Below are 22640 nucleotides of genomic sequence, written 5' to 3'. Positions count from 1 at the left end.
GCTTCGGTCAAGAAAACCATCACAACGACCGGGAGAGCGGTGTGCTGACCCCACGCCCCTCCTATCCGCATCCTCCATGAGGATGACACGGCGGTCGGATGGTCCCGGTAGGCCACTCGTGGCCTGACGACGGAGTGATTTTTGTATTTATGAATGGCTAAGCGGACCACTAAGGGCAAATAAACAGCTGACAACTAATGTAAACAACAAGAAAAGTAATCCGAACGTGAACAGCCGACTGAAAATGAACCTGTAAATAAATAGCATTATTAATAGCAGCTGGTTGCCGTTTCTTCTTTGCAACGATCGTCTTGTATTAAGTCCAAAGTTATCTTGTGCATACATCTGTATCTACATCTACATCCATACTCCGCAAGCCACCTGACGGTGTGTGGCGGAGGGTACCTTGAGTACCTCTATCTATACAGTAGACAATTAGACTTACTGAACTGAAATACACCTGCTATGTTCTGCCTCGTTCAGAAATCTAAAAACGCTTCGCAAAGAGTAAGAAGAGAGCCCAAATGGGCGGGCAGTCATCCCGCGGGTGCGAGCAGCAGTGTGCAGGAGATTACGAGCAGCAACGCGGAACTGCGGCCGCCCGCGGCAGCCGCGGCGTTCCCACGGAAGCCGTGAATCACCGCTCAAGCGCAGATAGGCGCAAGCGGCCGGCGCATCTCGCCGCATTAACATCCCGCGGTAACGGCCCGCACTAATAACACCTGCAAGGCCGCCGACCCACATCCAGCGATTCTAAACAAAGTCTTATAAGCCCGGGGAAAGCCGCGCTGCTGACACCGGCCGCGCCGCTCGTAAACGGCGTCGGCCGAGTAACGGCGACGTTTCGTTCGCCACGTCTCTAGGAAATGGCCACTACGGTCGTCGAAAAATAAAGTTCCTAGCAGCGGAACTGTTACGTATTTCCTCAACGTGGCTGAAAGGAAGTGTCTCCCTCGCACTGTTTACGATATGTAATAAGTCAATATAAGAAATGGAGGCGGAACAGAACAGTACCGTAGTAAAGTTTTATAGACCTTTAGACTGAACGTGTGTTGCAGGAAAATTTGTGAAAATTATCTCTAAAAAATACATTTTCGCATTAAAAGCCTATTCAACAACACTGGGGGTTTATTATTTAGCTCTATAAAATTTTAGCACACAGTTGTATGATTTAAGGAATCAATAAAATATTATACAGGGTGACAACCGTTCCAACCTAAGGGTTTTATGCAACCCGCAACGCCGTCAAATAGCACACGCAAAATTTTCATATTCTCTCGCTCGTTACTTGCAAACTATAAGTAGTACAGAAAAAATGAGTAGGACCTTTCTATAGGAAATTTAATTTAGTTAAATTTTGTACAGGGATACGTTTTCGCTAGAGGCAGTAGTTTTGAATTATTCAAGAAAACGAACAAAAGTTACCTTCAAAAGTGTTTATCTTCAATAACTTGAAGACAGTGGCCTCCAGCAGAAACATATCACAGAACAAACTTTACCTACATTAAATTTCCTACAAAAAGGTCCTCTTTATTTTTTCTGTAGGACTAATAGTTTGTGTGTAGCGACTGAGAGAATATAAAAATCTCGCACATGGTTTCTGAAGGCATTGCGGCCTGCATAAAACAGATAGGGGCAGCTGAGTATATATATATGCAGGGTGTTCCAGGAGGAATGATCAGTACTCAGGAACGATCATTCAAACGAAACAGTCTAGTAAACATGAGGACATCTTCTCCCAGGAGGAATGATCAGTACTCAGGGATCATTCAAATCAAAATAGTCTAGTAAACATGAGGAATTCTTCAACTTGAGTACTGTGAAACACATCTCTCCTACAGCACAAGTGCCCATAGTTCTTAAGGTATGCAGTTTATAACTTATGTTTATTAGCCAGTTTTTTATTTGTTTTTGGTCCGTACTACCTGCTCCCAGAATGTGGAAAGCAAAAAGCTTGCAGTGTTGAAGATGAAGAAGTGCTTGTAGCTGTTAAGGGATGTATTTTAGAGCCCGTGTTTAGTAGACAATTTTGCTCCAAATGATAGTTCCTGCAGTATCCGTGAATATTAACCATTCCTCCTGGGAAAGCATATATAGAGGGACTCAGCTGCCCCTATCTGTTTTATGCAAGTCGCAGTGCCTTCAGAAACCATGTGGGAGATTTTTATATTCTCTCAGTCGCTACACACAAACTATTAGTCCTACAGAAAAACTAAAGAGGACCTTTTTGTAGGAAATTTAATGTAGGTAAAGTTTGTTCTGTGATATTTGTTCTGTGATACGTTTCTGCTGGAGGCCACGGTCTTCGAGTTATTGAAGATAAACACTTTTGAAGGCCACTTTTGTTCGTTTTCTTAAATTATTCAAAAGTACGGCCTGTAGCGAAAACGTATCCCTGTACAAAATTTAACTTCATTAAATTTCGTAGAGAAATGTCCTGCACATTTTTTCTGTACGGCTAATAGTTTGCAAGTAACGAGCGAGAGAATATGAAAATTTTGCGTGTGCTATTTGACGGCGTTGCGGGTTGCATACAACTCTTAGTTTCGGACGGATGAATCACCCTGTATAATATTTTATTGATTCCTTAAATCATACAATTGTGTGCTAAAGTTTTATACAGTTAAATAATAAACCCACAGTGTCGCTGAATAGGCTTTTAATGCGAAAATGCATTTTTGAGAGATAATTTTCATAAAATTTCCTGCAACACACGTTCAGTCTAAAGGTCTATAAAACTTTACTATGGTACTGTTCTGTTCCGCCACCAGTTCTTATTTTAACTTATTACATATCGTATACATATATATGCAGCTCTGTCCGCTGCTGTCTTCAGCCAGTTGAAGCCCGCAACTTTCCTGAGTTCCTTATCCCAGCGATGAGGTGGTCTCCCTGGGAGTCTTCGTTTTTCTCTGCGACTCCACTCTAAAACTGATTTTGTCCATCTTCCATCCTTCGTTCGTGCAATATGTCCTGCCCACTGCCGTTTTAGAGTCTTAACCCGTTCTATAATATCTTTTATTCCTGTTATTGCTCGAATGTCTTCAATTTTCTGTCGATCTTTCTTAGTGGGACCTAACATTGACCTGTCCATAGCTCTCTGAGAAGTTCTAAGTTTCCTTTTGAAAAATTCATTTGAAGTCCAAGTTTCAAACCCATACGTTTAAACCGGTAGGACACACCGATCAAAAACTGGTTTCTTTATGAAGAGCGGCATATATACATATATATGTGTGTGTGTGTGTTTCAATTTTAAAAATAACGCGTTATAACTATCTGTATTTGATACTAATATAACAGGCACAACAAAAAATATTTTGTATAAAAATATAAACTTACCTTTTTTCTAAAGGAATTTGTTTATTTGGTTTACGAATATCCCGCTAAAAGGTTCACGGCGGGTGGTGATATCACCAGCCAGTAAGCTACCCGTCAGACGCTACGGATTTTAAGAAATTCTGTGCTGTAATGTTCCATCTGATGTTTTTTGGTAATCTTCAGCCAATAACCGGCATTTCTCAAAAGAAATATTCTGTTATTATATTATTATATATCGTTAATAAGTGAAGGTAGTTTTCGCCGGCTTCAAGTGCTCAAGAATCCGCGCCTCGCGACAGTAGGTCAAAACTTTGTGTGTTCTGATTTGGATAATATTAGGTGTGGAAGGATTCCCTTAACGATTCTTTGAAAAGTCTTAGCAATATTTCCTAAGCAAATGCTACTCGTTTGACTGGCCGCCACTGGGAATTTGACGTGACGGAGCGGGCGGGGGCTATGAATGTTGAATGCTGACAATAATTCATATCAGCTTTTCACCGAACCATTCCGCCGATTAAGCCCACACATAAAAATTGTCTGTCTTTTATGATTTTAAGAGGGACCGCGCTTTAATATAAAAACCAAGACTTTCTAATTTTAAATACAGGGTGATTCATAAGTACCATTGGGTTTCAGAAGACAACTGTGCGGAAGGTACAACACATACATGAAAACAACTCAATCCGTCGATAGAGCTTATCTGCAAATTTCGATTCGTAACATGCCCCATGGCGTAGTTGCAGAAGTGGCAGGTGTGTCAGAACATGTAGACAAATCATTTGCTCCCTATTGTCGCATCGAATAAGTTCACTCCTGCATATAGGCAACCAATAAACAGATTTCCAAAGCGGATTGCAGTCGTTGCGCCTCCCCTGGAAGCCCAAGCAGCGACTTCAATGAATTGCGAAAGTGCTTATAATGATCTTCATCTGCTTCATGCATTAAGCTGTCTGGTATTTTCAGGTTGCCTGTCCTCCCTCTCTCTCTCTCTCTCTCTCTCTCCCCTTGGACGTTCTCCGCTACTGTTGGTTGAGGAAGACGACGCGAGTCATATATTTACGTCCTAATTCTGTTATACTTTGCTACATTTTACCTGTTGATCAGTCCTTTGGAGTACGTGACGGTCTAATTTATTTTGACTCATTCTGAGATACTATGTTTTATTATCTTTGTATCTCTAACTGATATCGATTATAAAATCGAAGTTGCGCCACCTTCCTCCTTCGCTTTTAATCTGTTCTACGTATCTGCCACAGATTCAGGAACGCGTTGCTACATTGGCACTGATACCCCACGCATGCCGATAGGTGACGCTACAGACGAGATATTTACAGATGTGGAGCCTCTTAGATCACAATGTCGAATGGAGGTCTCATCTGGTAATACTAATTTCTTTGTAAACATTACGTGTTCTACAAGTCGTCAACAGTTTCTGCAGACAATTCTTTGAAGTTATTAACATTAATATTGCTTGATAACGACCAATTAAAAATTTCACTTCGTCAAAGGTGATGATTTTTTTTTTAAAAATCACACATATGTGGGAGATTAATAACGCATTACATTAAAGTTTAAAAAAAGTGAGATTATGTCGAACAATGAAATACGTATCTCATGTACTCAAAGGTGCTCTCGATGACAGTGGAACGGACGCAGACATATTGTTTAAGCAACTGTGTTATAGTTAATGTAAAGCATTTGTTAGCGAAGGCAATATTAATAAACTGATCAACGAGGGCGTAAATTTCTGCGATTTTTAAACATAAGGAGAAAGTAGTTTTATCCATGTATCAAAACAATATTCGTCTGAAACAGACTCATTCAAAAGATAAATAGAAAAGATAATAAAGTAAAAATACACATTCATCACTTATTATCTTCAGGAAGAGGTGCAGTGCAGGAACTCAATTTTCTTCTGTGCTGCACGTGACCAGGGTTGGAGAGGAGAAATGTTGCCCTACTGTGTCTAAATTATGTCACCTCAGGGGGCTGGCTCTGAGCACTATGGGACTTAACATCTATGGTCATCAGTCCCCTAGAACTTAGAACTACTTGAATCTAACTAACCTAAGGACATCACACAACACCCAGTCATCACGAGGCAGAGAAAATCCATGACCCCGCCGGGAATCGAACCCGGGAACCCGGGCGCGCCTCAGGGGGCCACAAGAGAAAGATTACAGCTTCATCTCTCTGCACATGCTGCTGCTCTCCGGATGATACTCTTAATTCCAAGGTTGGAAACTAGGATCGTCACTGCCATATCGTTAACGTGGCTGCGCCCTCCACCATTGAGGCGACGCGATGACGTGCAGGTACTGCGAAGCGTTTTGCAAGCCTAGTTTATCGAGCGTGGGCTGCATTACTTGGAATTACGTACGTAGTCTAGTTATCTCCATTATATTTAATATTCATTACCTGGTGATCACAACTGATCACAGAAGCACGCAACATTGAATGGATATTTGCAAGAATTACGAGACAGCGAATTTTCATTAATATTCATTCATAGCGTTATAATTTCACTGACATTCTAATTACCTATTTGCATTTGTGTCGTCTCCCATTACAGAGGCATGCTGGAACTATCTACATTGTCGTTACGTTCGACAAAGTTTACGTCTAAAATATGCGACGTTTAAAGTACTGAATACATCCTCTCCGAATATAAACAAACTCTTCTATTTCTATCGTCTAAGTACTTTCACGGACAACAATTTTCTGTTTTTACTGCACTGCGAGTGGTTTATATATTCGATGAAGAAACTGTCGTAAGAGTGGTGATGCACGAGTTCGTGTCCAGGTAATGTGAAACTGTCGCTGAATTGTTCTTACACGGAAGGAAATTCCGTAAATAAGCAACGCAATGGCGTAATGTGGGCAGAGCAGGCGTGAAGTAGTGGCCGTGTACAAAGGACCTTTGAAACAAGGTACAGAGGTCGAACTTCTGTTAAAGGAAAGAGTTTTGTGACAAATACTCAACGTCTAACTCAAAATTCGAGTGGTGTTCACGGTTGTATGTAGTGCAAGGGCGTGCATCCCTTTTGAGATATTTGTGACAGTAAAATATCGGGGAATGTCACTCCTCCAGATAGGACAGTTACTGATGGAAGGAAGAAAGGCTGGGGTTTAATTTTTTGTCTACAACCAGATTATTAGAGACGGAGTTATATCTTTGCCACAGAGGACAAGGGAATTAGTGATGGCCTTCCACGCTGCGTACGCATTGTACTAGGTATTAGATCTTCTTCTAGTTCCATTCGCGCCTGACGCGCGGAATGAACGACTGCTTAAATGGATTAATTAGTCTGAGCTTGCCTGCGCGGTCCCTACGAAAGGGTTGTATATCTCCAGATTCCTCTCTTAATATTGGTACTTGAAACTTACTAAATAGCATTTCGTGGGATAGTTGTCGTCAGTCTTGAAGAGTTTACCAGTTTTCTTTTTCCTATTACTGATCCTATGTGACCATACTATTTCATATCCCAGCCTTGGATTTCAGCGTGTCATTCATTATTAAAAACGATGAGCTGAGTGCTGGCCGACTGATTCTTTCGATAACGTCTTTGAACACCTGGACATCAAACCACCGTTGCGGAATACGAAATTTTATGCATGTCCGAAGGAACAGTGAATCGTAGTTCTGAATAACGCAGGCACTGTTAAATGGTTCAAATGGCTCTGAGCACTATGGGACTTAACATCTGAGGTCATCAGTCCCCTAGAATTTAGAACTACTTAAACGTAACTAACCTAAGGACATCAGACACATCCATGCCCGAGGCAGGATTCGAACCTGCGACCGTAGCAGTCGCGCGGTTCCAGACTGAAGCGCCTAGAACCGCTCGGCCACCCTGGCCGGCAAGGAGACAATCATCACATCTAAAAGAAACTACTTTGCCTGTGGATGACACGAGGTTCAAAATGGCTCTAAGCACTGTGGGACTTAACACCTGAGGTCATCAGTCCCCTAGACTTAGAACTACTTAAACCTAACTAACCTAAGGACATCACACACATCCATGTCCTAGGCAGGATTCGAACCTGCGACCGTAGCAGTCGCGCGGTTCCGGACTGAAGCGCCTAGAACCGTTGGAGCACCGCGGCCGGCGCAGGCACTGTTACTTCGTATTTATTTGCCAGTACCAGGCCCCCAACTCTCAATAAATATGTCCTACGTAACGTACGAGCCCAGGCTGTGACACGTGGACAACATATGAAAATTTGGATCTGACCGTGATTCGTGCACGGATAGCCGAAGCGGCTAAGGCTACCGCTCGCGTAAGGCGGGAAATCCGGATTCGGGTCCAGGTCCGGCACAAATTTTCACTGTCGTTATTCAAATATACAGACGATGGTGGTTCGTATTTCGCAGTTGCGAATACATTTCCTGTAAATCACCGTTGCATTGGAAGAGGAGATCTGTCTCATGGTGAGCACTATCGCCAGACCCCCTCTTACAGACTCCTTCCTGTGAGATAGTTGTATGAGGCTGAAGAACAGCGGGGTAGTAGGGTTGTGCACGTGGCTGCCTTATTTACTGCACTATAGAAAACACTCATAATTGAGAGAGTGAAGAAGAATTTTAAGCATCGACTCACTTTTATCACAGTCACAAGATACGATTTTTTTTTTTCGATTCGTGAAGTACAAAAATTAACGTTTATGAACTTGTAAAACAAGTTGTCAACCTCTACATCACTTTATAATCGTATCTAGATCTGACTCAACATCTGTAGGAACTTTAGTTTTTTTTTCAGATAGTATGTTATTGTATACACTGCCTCATCTAAAAATGTGTTAGGTATGAAATGTCGTGTGACGAGGGCCTCCCGTCGGGTAGACCGTTCTGAACTCCGCGGCACCGACTATTAATGTTGTCCGCCAGTCACCAAGACACAACATTAAACAGCAAGTGTCTAAACACATTTATTGTTACTTCTACATTATCTGATCAACAGTATCCGTACAGCTGTTAGTAAATAAGAGGTATGTCGATTCTTCGGGTTTATGAGAGCTTGAAAATGTCTTTGGAGGAATGGCAGCCTATTCTTGCTCAAGAGCTGAAACAAGGAAAGATAGTGATGTTGGAAACTGGAGTCTGGAGCGGAGGTGACTCTCTAACTCATCCCAAAGATGTTCCATTGGGTGCCGGCCGGAGTGGCCGAGCGGTTCTAGGCGCTACAGATTGGAACCGCGCGACCGCCACGGTCGCAGGTTCGAATCCTGCCTCGGGCATGGCTGTGTGTGATATCCTTAGGTTAGTTAGGTTTAAGTAGTTCTAAGTTCTAGGGGACTGATGACCTCAGAAGTTAAGTCCCATAGTGCTCAGAGCCATTTTTTTGTTCCATTGGATTCAGGTAAAGACCGGGCTGGCCAGTCTATTTCAGGAACGTTGATGTCCACAAACCATTGACGCACGGATGCTACTTAATGAAAGGATGCTTTGTCAGGCTGATGTAAACAATCATCGTCCCCGAACTGTTGTTCCACTACTGTACGCAGTGCACAATGTTGTAAAATGTGTTCATATCCCTCCGCATTTAGCGTTTTCTAAGCGCAATAACACTAATACTAACCACGGAAACACGCCCGCAGCGTAACAGCACGACCTCTGTAGTTCAGTGTTGGCACTGCGCATGATGGTATGTAACGTTGTCCAGACATTCGCCAAACCCAAGACGTTCCATCGGGTTGCCGCGGGGTACAGTGCGATTCATCACTCCAAACCATTCGTTTCCAGTTCATTCCAGTCTAGCAAGGCGCTCTCCTCGTCACACCGAGTACCCTTTGGCATCGAATACAGAAATGTGTGGCTCACAAGGAGCTGCTGGACCATTAAACCCCCGGCACAGTCATTGGGCCAGTTGTACTCCTGGTAGCACTTTGGAAATCACTTCCGCTAAATTAAGGCCATTTTTTTACAACCACCCTCTGGAATGCCCGACGGCTGCTACCTGGTCTTGGTTTAGCTGTGTTTGTTCTTTCACCTTTGCACTTCACAATCACACCACCAACAGCTGACTAGGGGAGCTTTGGATTTATCACTCAGCTGCCATTGATTGACGGGTCTACGTTCGCAGTCCCTCGGCTCTTCTGATCGATCGAGTCTGCTGTTACTGCTGGCTCCCCGCCTCCTTTTATGGTGACGAGGCCGTTTCCCGTGAGCTCTAGCTGTCAACTCCGCATGACAGACGGATGTCCAGATACTTGCCATCAGATGGGGCACATCTACGATGACTCTCTAGCCAGCATGACACGCTCCGTACTCAATTTGGTCACAAAACTTTTTCTGCTCTTCCAATGAAGAAATCCCTTATGTAGTCACAAACCCTTTTCTGCATCCCCCCAACGAAGAAATCCTCGACCATTATAAAATTTACAGAATCTCCACAGTAATCCTTATCGAAAGAATCTGAAGTGGTTAAGTGACTCACGGGAAACAAACATTTTGGTGGTGGAATGTTTTTTTTTTTTTTTTTCAATTGCCGCCCTGATTTTACGACCCACCACCTAACTGCTTACGGTGGGCCTTTATTGACCACTTGTCCACTGCGATCGGTATATGGGCGCTGATGTGACTGAACCTCCACACCAGTTCCCGCATCCGATCGCACCGTTGCCCGTGTCCCGCCACGTGGAAGCAGACCATAGTTGATCGTGTTTTGTTTTTGTCTCTTTTATTTGGTTTTCTTTTACTTGGTTATCTTTGATTGCTATTTGTCTTCCTTTTCTTTTCTTTTCTTTTCTTTTCTTTATGGCAGCTTTTCCAAAACGTTTGACAAAAATTTACATGAAATTTAAATTTTGAAAAAGAAATACAAAAATATAGTTTAGAATGAAGAAGAGAAAAGAAGATAGGAAAGGAAGAAGTTTATAGTCCCTCTACCATGGGGAACTTTGGATGAAAGCCTTGGAATTAGTCGTCAAGCCATTGATCCTCAGTCTCCAATCCTTTGCTTACCTTAAACTAAGAAGATTTATGCTAATCTATAATTACTATGATAATTACTAAAGCTCTTACTAAGATAATTAGACTATTGACTGGTTTAAAGTGCCGAGTTTGCCTGTGGCAATTGCGACGGTATGCCGACACTGTTTACATCTATTCACGTTGAGCTTTAGTTACGTGTAATCTATTGTGATATCTGTACATTATGTTTAGACTAATGCATTTCTGTCGGTCTTCTTTCTGTCTCGGTTTTCATCCTCCACACTATGGCGTCTATGTAGCTGCTGCATCTAGGTTTGTCGTCTGTACGGTCTCTCGCGCCTGTACTCTTTATGGCATTCATCCGAAATTTTTTCTGACAGTACGTTTAGTTCGTCCCATAATTCTGGTGTTCCGATTGCATCGTATATGTGTCATTCAGTTTGTAAGTGTTGTATTCCTGGTGTGTTCCTGTGATGTCTGTATTTCCCGCAGAGTAGGATTGTGTGTTCGGGGGTTCCCATACCTCTCCGCATGTACAGCCGTGCACAAAACGAGCGAGACCCCTCGCCTTTTCGTTAAGCTGATCCGCACAGCTTTAAAGCCTGCTACACAGCATAACAGGCAAGGCGACGAAGTGCTACCAACATACTCGTACTATGCACAGGCGTGACATTGAAAAACTATAGAACTTTGTCAGACTGTTTTCAATCATGTGTAAGACTATATTAATGCTGATAAGTGTGTTAAACAGAACTCGTAAATATAAGATATAAATGAAAGAAGAAACGCTAATTAGTATGAACTGTACTAATAAAAATGAATTTCAGATTATCTAGATAACGTAACTGTTTTAGTAAGACAAAGTACCCCAGACCGTTACGAATTAGCAAAATATTATGCGCATTCGACCGCGAAATGGTCTGTGTCAACGTTCACACCAGTCATACTGGATTACCTTTGCTGACCTACCATGAAAGTGTGCAAATTTACCAATGCGTGAAGATTCATAACGAAATTCAGTTAAAAATCGCTCAGTGCCACACTTGAGTCAATTCAATTACTGACAGAAGCGGAAAAAGTAGGCAGTAACAAGTATGAAATTCTACAAGTGTTTCATACTGACATCCACAGGGTGCCAGTACAGAATAAAGGTAGCAATAAAAGTATTGGGGTCGCAAGAATTTCTTAAAATTGCTTTACTGATAGTCTATCTGCGTCCATCGAGATTCGAGCCGAAAACAAACCAGACCTCCCTTGCAGTAGCAAACACCGTTCACTACGCTAGCAGACAACCCAGGCAAACAGCCCTGTATTATTACGCCAGACATGAATAAGCCGGCAATTTCGCAATGAATATGGCAAAATGATCTGCAGTTTCTGTTGCATAGAGCTTTCGGGACTGAAAAACATGAATTTTCGACCTTTATGTCACCGCTTATGTGACAATAATTCTGGATGTTTATCGAACTAACAAAATACTGTTATTAGCGAGTAAATTTAGTACGATAATTCTGCACCACCCCAGTAAATAAACGGAAACTTAGCTGCCAAACGTATTCTACAATGTTTCGAATTCTCCATTAGACTCGTCACAGCCAGAAAACGTTCATTAGCCGAAGTGTTTCTTAAGCTAGCTAGCAGTGGGAATGCTCGGACTTCTAAAACGCGGTGGCATTAATACTGGGATCTGAATTACCACGTGTATAGGCAAATGGATTTTATTTGCATTCCTGTAAACGTGATTTGGATCGAAAGCGCAGCAACGATTAATATGCTGAAGTATCGACTGCAACTAAAGGATTTAGAATAAAGAGTAGGGGGAATTATTTAAGCGGCCCACATCTTCAGTAACTGTCGTAGCTATTTTCGTTGTTAGGATTTCGTCACCTAAATATTTTTATTGCTACCTTTATTCTGTACTGGCGCCTTGTGGATGTCAATATGAAACACTTGTAGAATATCATACTTGTTACTGCCTACTTTTTCCGCTTCTGTCAGTAATTGAATTGACTCAAGTGTGGCACTGAGCGATTTTTAACTGAATTTCGTTATGAATCTTCACGCATTGGTAAATTTGCACACTTTCATGGTAGGTCAGCAAAGGTAATCCAGTATGACTGGTGTGAACGTTGACACAGACCATTTCGCGGTCGAATGCGCATACTATTTTGCTAATTCGTAACGGTCTGGGATACTTTGTCTTACTAAAACAGTTATGTTATCTAGATAATCTGAAATTCATTTTTATTAGTACAGTTCATACTAATTAGCGTTTCTTCTTTCATTTATATCTTAAATTTACGAGTTCTGTTTAACACACTTATCAGCATTAATATAGTCTTACACATGATTGAAAACAGTCTGACAAAGTTCTATAGTTTTTCAATGTCACGCCTGTGCATAGTATGTTGGTAGCCCTTCGTCGCCTTGCCTTTTATGCTGTGTAGCAGACTTTAAAGCTGTGCGGAACAGCATAACGAAAAGGCGAGGGGTCTCGCTCGTTTGGTCCACGACTGTACATGTAGATGTGTCTCTTAGACATACGCGGTTCGGGTGCGTGGGATATGGTCCGTGCGCTGTGGGATTGCGGGCGCAGCGCCACCTTAATACAGGAAGCAGCCAGATGCGCAGCGTGGGTCTCCGGCGTCGGGAATAGCAGGCCGGCAGGCGCCGGCCAGAGCGTCTCCCGCGGCGCCGCTGTCTCCACAGCTGTCTGTGCGGCCCATCACCTGCTCACTGAAGCCGTGGTCCAGTGTGTATTCGCACAGTATAGCCAAACCGTACCGAGCTGAGTGCTGCGGTATCTTGACTGCTGGACTCACTGCTAAGTCATATTACAAGTTGCGATCAATAAGTAATGTAACACTTTTTTTCTCGGTGGTTGAAAAATGCGATATTTGTTGCGGGGCATCGTGGAATATTCCCGCTTCAGCCTTTGTAGTCTTATTAACTTCCATTAGGTACCTGCGCTATACGTAGCCTTCAAAATGGCGGCTGCAACGGAGGTGCGTTCCAAGCAGGAAGTTTCTTTTGGCGGAAAACCAGACCCTTATAGATATTCATTGGCGCTTGTAGAATGTCTACGGAGCCCTGGCAGTGAACAAAAGCGCGGTGAGTCGTCAGGTGAGGCGTCTGTCATCATCGCAACGAGGTCGCGAAAACCTGACCGAATTTTCGCGTGCCGGCAGGCCATACACAGCCGCGACTCCTGCAATGTCGGAACGTGCGGACACTCTCGCTCAGGTGAACAACGGATCACAATCAAACACCTCGCTACTCAACTGGACGTCTCTCTTGGTAGTGCTGACAAACTTGTCCACCAGTTGGTGTACACAAAGGTGTGTGCCCGCTGAGTTCCTTGCTGACTAGCAGGACACCATTAAGAGCAATGAGTTTGGCCCCATGAAGGACGCACTCCGCGGGAAGCAGTACGTGGATGATGGGGAAGTTACTGGTGCAGCAAGACCTTGGCTCCGACGTCGACCAGTAGAGTGGTACCAGGCCCTCCCAGCAAGGTGGCGTAAGGCCGTCGCATTGAACAGAGATTATGTTGAAAAATAGGATTTTATAGCCAAAAGAATGGGGAATAATGTGGTATGTTGGTATCCTAATGAAACCAACCTGCTTTCAAAAAATATGTGTTGCATTTCTTATTGAACGGCCTTCATATACGACCAGGTCCTGATACCTAGCGTAGCCGGTACACGAGCGGCAAGTGTTTCTGTCAGGTACTGTTAGATCTCTCCACCTATCAGGAGCAGTGCTGAAGAAAACTGCATGGCGCAATTTTCACACGGCCCACTTCGGCGATGCTGTTCCAGCCATTTGCAGACTTACCAAGCCGTGTGGCAAAGGCACATTCTGTTACTGGTAGATGCCATACTCTCGGTGGTAGACAGTCACTAAGGACATGAAAAAATAATCTTCTAGTAACTTTTTTCACCTGGAGCTAATTTTTCAATCTCGAAGAAAATACTACACTCAACATCGTCTATAATCTGTTTGCATGATCTACCCTTTCTGTGCCCTTATTATTTTCCCCGTTACTGCTCCTCCCAGCACAAACCGGACTGTTCCTCGATGCCGTAGCAGAGGTACCATAACCTGTCTCATGTATATACAAGGGTGTCCCTAAAAGAGTTGTCAGGTGAATTTTATATAGTGTTTCGCAAATATTTGTAAATTCGTTTTTCCGAACGGTAGCTGGACTCAGCCCAAACAAATATTGCGCATCACGTCTTTCATGCGCCCTGTGTCGACAGAAAGCTTTGGTACAAACAAAATGATTTTTAAAGAGCAATTTTACATGTCCGTTCCATAGAGCAGTCCCAATTAGTTTAACGTGAGATTCGCTTTATTGCTATGTATTAACAGGGACAGTAAAACACGAAAAATAACCCGTACTCCAGCAGAGGCTCCCGTGCACTCCTGCCCCGCGCTGTCTGCTACCATCATGCAGCAGCGCTACTCAGTCGCTGCTGGAGTATGGGTTATTCTTCATATTTTACTGCACATGTTAATACATAGCAATAAAATGAATATTGCGCTAGACTAATATTGGACCGCTCTATCGCATGGGGACGTAAAATTCCGCTTTAACAATCACTGTGGTTAGAATGGGAAAAGAGCTAAAGCTTTCCGTCGAGGCTGGGCGTCGCATGAGAGATGCAATAAGCAATTTTGTTTAGCCTGAGTCCAGCTACACATGGTAACTACGAATCTGCAGGTATGTGCCGAAATGCGCCTGACATCTCTTAGGAGGGACGCCCTGCATATGCTGAACTACTAGATAGTGTAACCGAAACCATTTAAAGCGACTTCGATTGTTTTGAGATTCGTTTTGTATCATCAGCCGCTGACGTTCCACAGACGTTGTGTCTAAATTTGAATAGAGAATATTTTATGCAGTATCAGATTTTTTCCGTTGTTTTCATTTAATGTAAGCTGTAAAGTTTTATATCAGGAGACGGTTGTTTCTTTATTTAAGACTTTTTTCTCGTCTTGTATGTTATTTTTTTCCGACGTGAGCTTTCTCTTATTGGTTAATTTATGTTCTCACAGCAGGAAACCCCACTTCCACAATCACTCAGATCTCGGATCCTTGCTGTATAGTCCGGACTGAAAACGATTGGCCTGAATCATTAACAAAAGTAGAGCAGTGGCGAATTGTAGCACTGCTTAGGATTGTGGCAGCCTTTTCCCTAGGGAAGGGAGAAGTTTGGCACGAGGAAGAGGCGCCCAGACAGCGATCGTGGAGGAAATCCGCTGGACCGCGCTCCCATGGTTCGCGCCGGACGTGACACAGTCCGTCTGATAATCCGTGAAATACACTTCTTGCTACACTTCTCGCCGGTCGGGCCTGCTTCTGGAAGTACTTTCTGAGCTCGTGACACTTTCCAGAACCAAATGTTGACACGTGAGGTGAACTTGGGTTGTGGGTCTCCATCACTCACACCTAACTATAGCGGGCGTGACTTTTTAGAGATGTTAACGCACAGACTTACTGTTTCAATATTTACTGTTTCAGTAAATCAGAGATGGTGACCGATATGCTACAAAAAAATTCACATTGGACAGTGTACCGGACGCCGACGAAGAAAAATTAACTAATAAGAGCGTTTAACTTCTTGTAAAAACTAAAGGAATATTAAGATTCAACATCCTGTCGACGACTAAGTCAGAGATGGAACACAAGCTCGAATTGAGGAACGATGTGGAAAGAAATCGACTACCCCCTCCCAAAGAAACCATACCGTATTTATCTTAAGCAACATCGGTAAATCAGGAAAAAGATAACTATGGACTGCCGGAAGGTGACGCTGACCAAGAAGTGATTCGTACGAGGTCCACTAGAAAGAGCACGTGACACCGCAGGTCTTACGAGTACCACCAGCTGTCTCCGGCGGGGAGCGAGTAACTATTTCAGACGAGTTTAATAATTCTTGACTGTGCATTTAAATATGTACAAGCCATCGATAGCACGCGACAAAGTTTAGACCTTTAGTGGGAATCTCTTCAATTACATACTGATTTCCCGTGGGTTCTGCACGGAGCCTTGCGTTCGCGAAGTGTGACGTCACAAGTTCGTTGCGAGGGCCGTATTTCTCAGGGCTCCGGATTCGCTGTAAGCACGTCTGATATACGGCTCAGACGGTGTTGTTGAAACTTCGCAGCACTGGTTACTGAGTCCCATATCGCGTATTATGCAACAAATCCAAATATGTCATTCATGAGCTGCATTTATTTACAACGTATGCAGGATGGCTGAGGACGTATAATCCATCACGAAAGAGATACAAGTTTGCTGCCGCACGAATTTGTAGCGGCGTCCTCTGAAGCATGGCACTTCGAAGAATAAGCGAAATGTACTATTCACGTAACTCGTATATCGTCATCACTTCATCCGATACTTGTCTGATAACAAAACCTGCTGCCAGGTCCTGAGTCATTAGCTGTAGTCCAACAACGATCGAGCTGGATGCTAATGGTCACCATGTGTTATCACAGAAAATCATGATGCCTATAAACTGTGGAACTGTCAGCAGCGACAAATACCGAATACCACACTTAAATTTTAGTTGTCAAACTTGTAGCCCTCCTTGGTCAACTTCGGCAGTCAAACACTGCCTTCGCATTTGTTTCTTCGTTTGAAATCCCTCTGGGGAACAGCTTTGGCCTGTGGCCATTAGAAAGTCGCCCTTCAGCCGGAGCAGTTTCGCAATCGAAGCTTTCAGAAATACGTCAGGCGACTTTTATAGCTGGTATCGTAACATGTAGGAGATCTTATTTCAGGTGAGTGATCGTGAAGCGTTTGAAAAATTATTTATTTATGCCATCGTAGATCTGTAACATCAGTGTTATATTTTTTTTCTCTTGTAGTGTGACAGCTAAAATGTAGTTTCTTGAATTCTGAATACAACAAAATATTTTTCTCCTCTTGATCGCCCAGATTAGACGGGGATTTAACCGAAAAGTTTACATTTCAACTACATGTCTACTAAATAGGACAATATTTCATCAGTGGCGGCTTATAAACACATGTTCGCAGTCTTTTGGGGACCATTGCTTATAACGTCTTGCTTCTGCTATTCTACATTTTCTCCAGGTTTCGCTATTAATTACGATATATCCTTTACATACCTAAACTATAATAATTATGTTCCAATAGGTTTGTTTATAAATAACTCTTCTGCTACCAGTCACGATTTTTCTTTATTTACTTTTCGCAGGACGAGTTTCGGGAAAAGATTCCCATTTTCAAGTGCGTTTTTTTGTGTGCATTAAGCGATTTTCATTCATGTTGTCAATGTCTGAGCTCTATTGACAACATCAATAGAAATTGCTTAATTCACACAAAAAAACGCATTTGAAAATGGGAATCGTTTCTCGAAACGCGTCGTGCGAAAAGTAAATAAAGAAAAATCGTGACTGGTAGCAGAAGATTTATTTATAAACAAACCTATTGTTTTCACAGTGGCGGGCTTTCAAAAGCCATTTACAATGGATCAAATCAAATTATGTTCCACACAAAAATTATAAGGTCTGGTGTCTGTTAGAATGTCTGTCTGTGTGTTAGAATAAAGGCGCTGACTTTCTTACCACGTACAGTGTGGACGAATCGGAGAGAAATTTCGCTTTATGTCAGATATTGATTAATTTTGTTTCACCAAAACATGTTCCAGCACTTTCTTTGCTATCTTTAGCGCGTTTTGTTAATTGTTCTTTCTGAAAATTACTATGACATAATAGCATCTTGTGGAGGTTGTATGATTTTCGCCTGAAAGCTATTTATTTGTTAAAAGGAGGCGTTAAATTTTACGATTGTTTACATATACAGTGACATATGTCACAAACTTGAAGCATTAAATGTCGTACCCTTATTCTATATCGAAAATTAAGCTTAGGATAGCAATTTAGAAGTACGATAGTTATACAGTTGTTCACATACCTCAGCTATTTATGTTGGAAATTTTATATATACAACGAATTCTTCGGGTTGTTAGGCATCTGCAAACAACAGAAACGTTTTCAGTTTTTCTATTTTTGTATTTTTCAAACTGAAAATTGCTATAATGTGTCGCGCTACTTACTGTGTCACTTACGGTTTTAGACGCTGTGGTTTTGCTTCCCTTCGTTAACGTTATTTTGCAGACAAAACCTAATGTGGGGAACGTTATACACAATTATGCGTTTCGGTTGTCAAGCCCCCGTCATTTGGATGTCTGCATTCAACCCATCATACACATGCACTTAAAAACGCACAAAACAATAGTGAAATAAAATAAAGATATTCGGATATAAAGTCCTTGTCTTAGTTTAAAATCGGCAACTCTCAGTCCTGGTTCAAAATGGCTCTGAGCACTATGGGACTCAACTGCTGAGGTCATTAGTCCCCTAGAACTGAGAACTAGTTAAACCTAACTAACCTAAGGACATCACAAACATCTATGCCCGAGGCAGGATTCGAACCTGCGACCGTAGCGGTCTTGCGGTTCCAGACTGCAGCGCCTTTAACCGCACGGCCACTTCGGCCGGCTCTCAGTCCTGGGTTTTGCCTCTTCTTACTACCGCCTGTTCGCCAAAGTATCATCGACCACATCTGCTTGAAGTCGCACCAGCTGCCTTCTCGTATGCTGGCTTGTTCCGCAAACAAGCTTGGCTCCCGCAACGCGCAGTTGTGGATAACATTCATCACATTTGTATGGTGTATGCTAAATAACGACAACGATTATCTTCACAACCGCTTCCTCTAATGTTCAAGATGGATAATATTCAAACTGCAGTAGTTCACAAGAAAAATGCATTTTGCATGCTGCACATTTTTTATTTTAATTAATAAAAAGAAAATAATATGCAACATGCAAAAGTCGCTTTTCTTGTAAACTATTGCAATTTATATACGGCTGCTGCGAAAACGGCCACCATAAGAAACTTGTTGTATAAAATCTGTTTGCTTCCCTTGTTTTAGACGTGTTAGAAAGGTTATTTCTTTTGCTACTACTATTCAAACTGTTACTCACGAATTTCATGTACTTTATTAGTAAAACACGTGGTTTTTGCCCTCAGTTAACTTGCTATTGTAGGTATATGGCTCTGAGCACTATGCGACTTAACTTATGAGGTCATCAGTCGCCTAGAACTTAGAACTAATTAAACCTAACTAACCTAAGGACATCACACACATCTATGTCCGAGGCAGGATTCGAACCTACGACCGTAGCGATCGCTCGGTTCCAGACTGTAGCGCCTAGAACCGCACGGCCACTCCGACCGGCTGTGTAGGTATATGGCTTTCATTTGTTTTGTTGTGTGTTTGACTGATGGTAATATAGCGATCTTCAGTTTCAAACAGACACACAAAAGAAAAATAGAAAAAGTTTTTGCTATTTATAGATGACAAGTTGTAGACTGGATGGTAGATAAGTCATAGCGTCACGTGAGCTAGGTGAAAAACTGTGTAACTGCTGTATTTCCAAATTAGTCGCAAAGGATTTAATGACATAAGCTGCAGTGGGCATTGATTTAAATTAATGGGGAAAGTTGAAAATTTGTACAGGGCCAGGATTCAAACACGGTCTCCTGCTTACTACGCAGATGCGCTGACCACTGCGCCATCCGGACGCAGTGATAGGCGCCACAGGACGGACTGCCCTATTACTCCTCCCGCCAGACCCAAATTCTCAACTTATCCATACACTACTGGTGTAGTGCCCCTTGTCCTTGTCTGTTATTCTCATTACTCGCGGGAGGCGTGCAAGGGTAGTCCTTGCAGTTGCGACGGCCACTGTGTCCGGATGGCGCAATGGTCGTAGTGGCTGCAGGATCAAAATGGTGTCTGTTCTTTCGGAGATGCTCGAAAGAACAGCCGCCAACATAACATTCCAAATTAGCATCGTAAGCTTAATTTTCAACATTGCGCAAACGTAAATTTAATGCCCCAACTCTGTGACATGTTTCTTTACCTGTATATGAAAATAAAATTTAACGCCTAATTGCCGTTGCTTCGTACATCATGCATAACCTCCACAAGATGCTGTTGTTACTATGGCCGCCGCTGTCCTGTCTCTACAGTGGATCAACAGAGATTTAATTACCTAGCGTCTAGCATAAAGTGGAGTTTCTCTGCAAGTTTTCTCACCAAGCACAGAATGTAAGAAGAGCTATAACACCCATAGAGAGGATGATGTGCAGTGTGCCTGCGATGTCGCTACTGTGTACTGGGTAGGTGTCGGGGTGTCGCCTGCGAGGCTTCGGCAGCAGAGCGGCGGCCCGCGGCGGAGAAAGCCGCTGAGACGGATGCGGCGTGGCGTGGAGCGCGGGGCAGCCGCCGGTTCGCGAAATCGGATTAGGGGCAGCAGGCGCAGTGCCTTGGCTGGGAACCGCCCGCGCAGCTGCACTCGCGCCGAAACCACCACCGCTCCCCCGACTCCTCTTTTTATCCGCCGGGCTCGGGTTTCGCCCATCAGCCTGTGACTTTCGAGTTAAATACATTACCACTTAAACGTCCGGCCGAGCTTATTTGAATCTGTCCGCTCCCCTGCGCCTTGCCGGCCCAGTTTGGCTCGGCTTCCCACACACACATCTGGCCGAGGATTCGTAAGCGGCCTGCTTTGCATAATACTCTGCGTCTGCTTCAAGTCTTCCTCCGGATCAGCGAACCGTGTGCAAATGTGGCGGGCACGCATTCGTGCCTCACTACAGAACAGCCAATTTGAAATCCCGCTCGGTTTTCTCAGTTTATCTCGGGGGTATGGTGGGCTGGTGCATTCGACAAGGTCACGGTCGATATCTTCCTGCCTTTCTTGCGCAGCTCAGTGGTTCGTTGCTCAAGTCTCGAACTGCCTTCTCCTAGAAAGGGACTGCAGCCTCGATAAGTTTAAAAAACGTCACTTCCACCAGGATCTATTTCCAACCAATACTAGCTGGTTTCGATTTTGCTCTTCTTCTCTTGCATAATACATGTGGTGGTTGTTGTTGTTCTTATCTTCACTCAGACGAAAAAAGAGGCGACTGCCGTGTCCTCCTGTCCCGCGCTGACGGCCAGCGCCAGGCACCAACGCTATTCAGTCGGTGCTGGAGTACTGGTTATTCTTCCTGTTTTATTGCTCCTGCTAATACATTTAGATAAAACCAGTATCGCACTAGACTAATTTGTGGCCACTCTATCGAATGAGCGCGCAAAATTTTGCTTTTTAAATCATTTTGCTTCTGACAGGAACATACCGACGCTTTCCATAGACATTGGGCGTCGCATGAAAGGCGTCGTGAGCAGTATCTGTTTGGGCTGACTCCAGCCGCATATTGCAAAGGCAAAATTGCACGTATCTACCGAAACATCAGAAAAAATGTGTGATGATTCTTAGGAGGTACACCCGATATGTAATTAAATGTTAGGTTAAAAATGTATATATTTTATTGTAACGGCGCAATCAGACTAACGTAATTTTTAGACAAGCTATTCTTACGATTGTTAATTTTTGTTTATATAATCCGGTTTTATGTAATACTTTACGTTTTATATTTTGTTTTTAAGTCAGACAAATGCCCTGTCCTACAATTGTGACATCCATTAACATCGGTCTGAGACATACTGCAGTGTGATGACTTCAATACAGCTATCCACTCCACATATATCCCACATACAAAACACGTAAGTACTTAGCATATGATCCACATTATCAGTGATATCTTTATTATCCGTATTCGACACTTCCACTGATAACAAAAAAAAAAAATGTCCAAATGGCTCTGAGCACTATGGGACTTAACTTCTAAGGTCACCAGTCCCCTAGAACTTAGAACTACTTAAACATAACTAACCAAAGGACATCACACACATCCATGACCGAGGCAGGATTCGAACCTGCGACCGTAGCGGTCGCTCGGTTCCAGGCTGTAGCGCCTAGAACCGCTCGGCCACACCGGCCGGCCCACAGATAACAAAATCTGCTCTCTGTAATAAGCGATTTGTGAAAATGGCAAGGGCCTAAACAAGTCAGACAGGAAATAAATAGCAGCTTTGGTGTTAAAAATGATTTTCTTCACTATTTCAGAGCTGCAAGACACGACCCAGTTAAAACATTTAAAGTATGCTTTGCTGCGCAGAGGTTTAAATCTTTTATTATGGTGCAAAGGTAGTTTCGGTTTGTTTACCAGAAAGTAGCACGGGACGGTAAAAGCATGTCATACCAGCTTCTGGACAGTGCCAGAATTCCGAAGCCGCATGCAGGGTGTGGGCGTGTTAAGAACAAGTTGAGAACGTCCGCCGAGCTTTCCATCGAAGTCCATGCAAATCAATTCCTCAGACTTCACGGAAATTTCAGTTGCGACGTGCATCTATTCATAAGGTCCTGAAAAAGCAATTGCGTCTGTATTCGTACAAGGTGCA

At 43.1% G+C, this 22640-nt stretch overlaps 1 protein-coding gene across 1 annotated transcript in view; it reads right to left on the bottom strand.

The window, feature by feature from the left end:
* LOC124612431 (semaphorin-5A) overlaps positions 1-22640 on the bottom strand; it is a 664451-nt gene that overhangs the window by 565383 nt on the left and 76428 nt on the right. The window lies entirely within an intron of this gene.

Source organism: Schistocerca americana, chromosome 4 (genome assembly GCF_021461395.2).
Source record: "Schistocerca americana isolate TAMUIC-IGC-003095 chromosome 4, iqSchAmer2.1, whole genome shotgun sequence".
Classification (NCBI taxonomy): Eukaryota; Metazoa; Arthropoda; class Insecta; order Orthoptera; family Acrididae; genus Schistocerca; species Schistocerca americana.
Note: the sequence above shows the minus strand (reverse complement) of the source record. Positions and strands in the feature narration are given on the sequence as shown.